Source organism: Hyperoodon ampullatus (assembly GCF_949752795.1).
Source record: "Hyperoodon ampullatus genome assembly, chromosome: 12".
Taxonomy (NCBI): domain Eukaryota; kingdom Metazoa; phylum Chordata; class Mammalia; order Artiodactyla; family Ziphiidae; genus Hyperoodon; species Hyperoodon ampullatus.
In genome coordinates, this window is record NC_136925.1 from 12198202 (window position 1) to 12203725 (window position 5524).

Genomic DNA, 5524 nt, shown 5'->3' on the forward strand with positions numbered 1-5524 from the left:
CTAAAGCAATTAGAGAAAGAAGAACAAAAAACCCCCAAAGTTAGCAGAAGGAAAGAAATCATAAAGATCAGATCAGAAATAAATGAAAAAGAAATGAAGGAAACGATAGCAAAGATCAACCAAACTAAAAGCTGGTTCTTTGAGAAGATAAACAAAATTGACAAACCATTAGCCAGACTCATCAAGAAAAGAAGGGAGAAGACTCAAATCAGTAGAATTAGAAATGAAAAAGGAGAAGTAACAACTGACACTGCAGAAATACAAAAGATCATGAGAGATTACTATAAGCAACTCTATGCCAATAAAATGGACAACCTGGAAGAAATGGACAAATTCTTAGAAATGCACAACCTACCAAGAATGACTCAGGAAGAAATAGAAAATATGAATAGACCAATCACAAGCACTGAAATTGAAACTGTGATTAAAAATCTTCCATCAAACAAAAGCCCAGGACCAGATGGCTTCACAGGCGAATTCTATCAAACATTTAGAGAAGAGCTAACACCCATCCTTCTCAAACTCTTCCAAACAATATCAGAGGAAGGAACACTCCCAAACTCATTCTACGAGGCCACCATCACCTTGATACCAAAACCAGGCAAGGATGTCACAAAGAAAGAAAACTACAGGCCAATATCACTGATGAACATAGATGCAAAAATCCTCAACAAAATACTAGCAAACAGAATCCAACAGCACATTAAAAGGATCATACACCATGATCAAGTGGGGTTTATTCCAGGAATGCAAGGATTCTTCAATATACGCAAATCAATCAATGTGATACACCATATTAACAAGTTGAAGGAGAAAAACCATATGATCATCTCAATAGATGCAGAGAAAGCTTTCGACAAAATTCAACACCCATTTATGATAAAAACCCTGCAGAAAGTAGGCATAGAGGGAACTTTCCTCAACATAATAAAGGCCATATATGACAAACCCACAGCCAACATTGTCCTCAATGGTGAAAAACTGAAACCATTTCCACTAAGATCAGGAACAAGACAAGGCTGCCCACTCTCACCACTCTTATTCAACATAGTTTTGGAAGTTTTAGCCACAGCAATCAGAGAAGAAAAGGAAATAAAAGGAATCCAAATTGGAAAAGAAGAAGTAAAGCTGTCACTGTTTGCAGATGACATGATACTATACATAGAGAATCCTAAAGATGCTACCGAAAAACTACTAGAGCTAATCAATGAATTTGGTAAAGTAGCAGGATACAAAATTAATGCACAGAAATCTCTGGCATTCCTGTACACTAATGATGAAAAATCTGAAAATGAAATCAAGAAAACACTCCCATTTACCATTGCAACAAAAAGAATAAAATATCTAGGAATAAACCTACCTAAGGAGACAAAAGACCTGTATGCAGAAAATTATAAGACACTGATGAAAGAAATTACAGATGATATAAATAGATGGAGAGATATACCATGCTCCTGGATTGGAAGAATCAATATTGTGAAAATGACTCTACTACCCAAAGCAATCTACAGATTCAATGCAATCCCTATCAAACTACCACTGGCATTTTTCACAGAACTAGAACAAAAAATTTCAAAATTTGTTTGGAAAAACAAAAGACCCCGAATAGCCAAAGCAATCTTGAGAACGAAAAACGGAGCTGGAGGAATCAGGCTCCCTGACTTCAGACTATACTACAAAGCTACAGTAATTAAGACAGTGTGGTACTGGCATAAAAACAGAAAGATAGATCAGTGGATCAGGATAGAAAGCCCAGAGATAAACCCACGCACATATGGCCAACTTATCTTTGATAAAGGAGGCAGGAATGTACAGTGGAGAAAGGACAGCCTCTTCAATAAGTGGTGCTGGGAAAACTGGACAGGGACATGTAAAAGTATGAGATTAGATCATTCCCTAACACCATACACAAAAATAAGCTCAAAATGGATTAAAGACCTAAATGTAAGGCCAGAAACTATCAAACTCTTAGAGGAAAACATAGGTAGAACACTCTATGACATAAATCACAGCAAGATCCTTTTGGACCCACCTCCTAGAGAAATGGAAATAAAAACAAAGATAAACAAATGGGACCTAATGAAACTTCAAAGCTTTTGCACAGCAAAGGAAACCATAAACAAGACCAAAAGACAACCCTCAGAATGGGAGAAAATATTTGCAAATGAAGCAACTGACAAAGGATTAATCTCCAAAATTTATAAACAGCTCATGCAGCTCAATAGCAAAAAAACAAACAACCCAATCCAAAAATGGGCAGAAGACTTAAATAGGCATTTCTCCAAAGAAGATATACAGACTGCCAACAAACACATGAAAGAATGCTCAACATCATTAATCATTAGAGAAATGCAAATCAAAACTACAATGAGATATCATCTCACACCAGTCAGAATGGCCATCATCAAGAAATCTAGAAACAATAAATGCTGGAGAGGGTGTGGAGAAAAGGGAACACTCTTGCACTGCTGGTGGGAATGTGAATTGGTACAGCCACTATGGAGAACAGTATGGAGGTTCCTTAAAAAACTAAAAATAGAACTACCATATGACCCAGCAATCCCACTACTAGGCATATACCCTGAGAAAACCATAATTCAAAAAGAGACATGTACCAAAATGTTCATTGCAGCTCTATTCACAATAGCCCGGAGCTGGAAACAACCTAAGTGTCCATCATCGGATGAATGGATAAAGAAGATGTGGCACATATATACAATGGAATATTACTCAGCCATAAAAAGAAACGAAACTGAGCTATTTGTAATGAGGTGGATAGACCTAGAGTCTGTCATACAGAGTGAAGTAAGTCAGAAAGAGAAAGACAAATACCGTATGCTAACACATATATATGGAATTAAAAAAAAAAAAATGTCATGAAGAACCTAGGGGTAAAACGGGAATAAAGACACAGACCTATTTGAGAATGGACTTGAGGATATGGGGAAGGGGAAGGGTAAGCTGTGACAAAGGGAAAGAGAGGCATGGACATATATACACTACCAAACGTAAGGTAGATAGATAGTGGGAAGCAGCCGCAGAGCACAGGGAGATCAGCTCGGTGCTTTGTGACCGCCTGGAGGGGTGGGATGGGGAGGGTGGGAGGGAGGGAGATGCATGAGGGAGGGGATGTGGGAACAGATGTATATGTATGACTGATTCACTTTGTTATAAAGCAGAAACTAATAAAAAAAAAAAAAAGAAAGAAAATGTGATGGCACCGTATTTCATAATAATTTGAATTGACTATTCATCATTGATATCGCAAGTATTTTGTAAGCAAATTATTATTTTAGCAAAGCAAACAGATTTCCTCCGACTCTGCTCATATTGATTAGTAAAGATGTGCCGGAGGGAGTTTTGAAACTCTTCCAAATGTCCTTGTATGTTAACTCCTTTTCATTATGATGAAATACAGCCTATTATTCATACGGGCTAGTGGACAAGAGAGGTTATTTTAACCTAGTCCTCAGTCATGAGCTCTGGAGAAAATATTGTAATCATTCACCTACACCAGACTATTGCAGGCATTCCTTATTGTGAAGTAGTTTAATCAGTAATTTCATTAGAATGATATTACACTGTGCCTTAACTCATGCTTGGTTTTCCTGACTTTGAAATACCAGATAATGTTATTAAGAGTCACAGAATGACCTCAAAAATAATGCCATTTGTATACTATTTGAAATCGGTATTCCCTAGACTCTAAGAAGAGGTTTCAGGAACTTTGATGTCTTGTGTTTTATTTATGCCTAAAAGGGGTTTCTGTCTGGTTTGAGCAAGCTAGGAAATGAGCAGAATTTCCACTAAAAAAAAAAAAAAAAAAAAAAAAAAAAAAAAAAAATAAGAAAAACAAACCTTAGAGTAGGTAGAAGAGATCAGAATTTAGGGGCCATTTCGTTTAACCTTCCATGTAATACAGAAACCCTGTCTACACCACCCTCCCTGTTCTCAACTAGATTTCCATCGAATCCTTCTGTCATAGGAAGCTTACTCATTTATGAGAACTGTTCTACACAACTCTAAATACTATAATTTTTTCACTACAATGAGTAAAAAGATGTGTTTTCATTTTAATCTTTGGCCCTAATTTTGTCTATTATAGCAATGCAAATATAGTCCTCACCTATGTGACTGGTTCTTTTTAAACAGCTGGAGAAAGCTAATATATTTCCTGTGTTTTCTTTTCTCCAGGCTAACTATCTTCAGAGCTTCAAACTTTCAGTTAAATATCTGAATTTCAGGACATATATGTACCTAATCGTCTTCCACTGAGTGCTTTCTGCTTTGTCCATGTTCTTTTTAAAATGCAGTTCCAGGGGCTTCCCTGGTGGTGCAGTGGTTAAGAATCCACCTGCCAATGCAGGGGACACTGGTTTGAGCCCTGGTCTGGGAAGAGCCCACATGCCGCAGAGCAACTAAACCCGTGTGCCACAATGACTGAGCCTGCACTCTAGAGCCTGTGAGCCACAATTACTGAGCCTACATGCCACAATTGCTGAAGCCCCCCTGCCTAGAGCCTGTACTCCACAACAAGAGAGGCCACCACTCACTGCAACTAGAGAAAGCCCACTTGCAACAACAAAGACCCAACACAGCCAAAAATAAATAAATTTAATTTAAAATAAATGCAGTTCCAAAACTAAGCTCAACATCCACACTTGAGTTGATTAGGAAGAAATCAGCTACAGCTGAAAATTACCTCCTTTGATCTGGACAATATATTTCTATTAATACAACCCAATATTGCATTTGCTATTTAATTTAAGCACATCTTAGCACTACTCATGCCAGAGAGCCTTGCCTAGTGATTGCTTGTGAGGACCCAGAGTCAGAAGGCTTGGTTTCACATCTTAGAGATATCATTTCTACTTATATGGCCTTAGACTAAACAGTCTGCCCCTCAGTTTCCTCAGCTGTAAAATGAGGATGGTGATAGTACGGCTGTGACACTGCATATAAAGTACTTAGTGCTGCACTTGGAACAAAATCTATAGTCAGTAGATATCAGCTACTCAACTAAATCCAATTTATGTAAATTACTGTTAAATCAGCCCTCACTCCTCCCAGAACACCTGTCCTTGTGCAATGTTTTGAATATAAAGTGCATACCTTCAAATTACCCGTGCATATTCCATTGTGTTAGTTTGGAGATCAAACCTACTGGTATGTGTTTTATTCTTATTCTGTGTTTTGCTGTCTCAGGCATTTCCCCTGTTTTGTATCATCTGCTGAGCTCTTTGCTGTGCCATCGCTGTCTTTGTCAAAGCCACTGATAATGGAACACAGGCCAAAGAACCAAGCCGCTGGAAACCCTTTCTTTCTTTCTCCCTCCCCGTCAGCCCCACGCTCCTCCTCACCCTCTGAGTGACCGTCCTAGAGTGTCCTGTACAACTACCAATACTCTCACCCCATGGTCTGGCCTCAGACCTGCATTATTCCTTCCAGTTCTGAATCTCTGAGGCCCTGAAGAGCCCTTGTCCATTGCAGGCACTCAGAAAACAACCAAACCAGCATTGCAAAG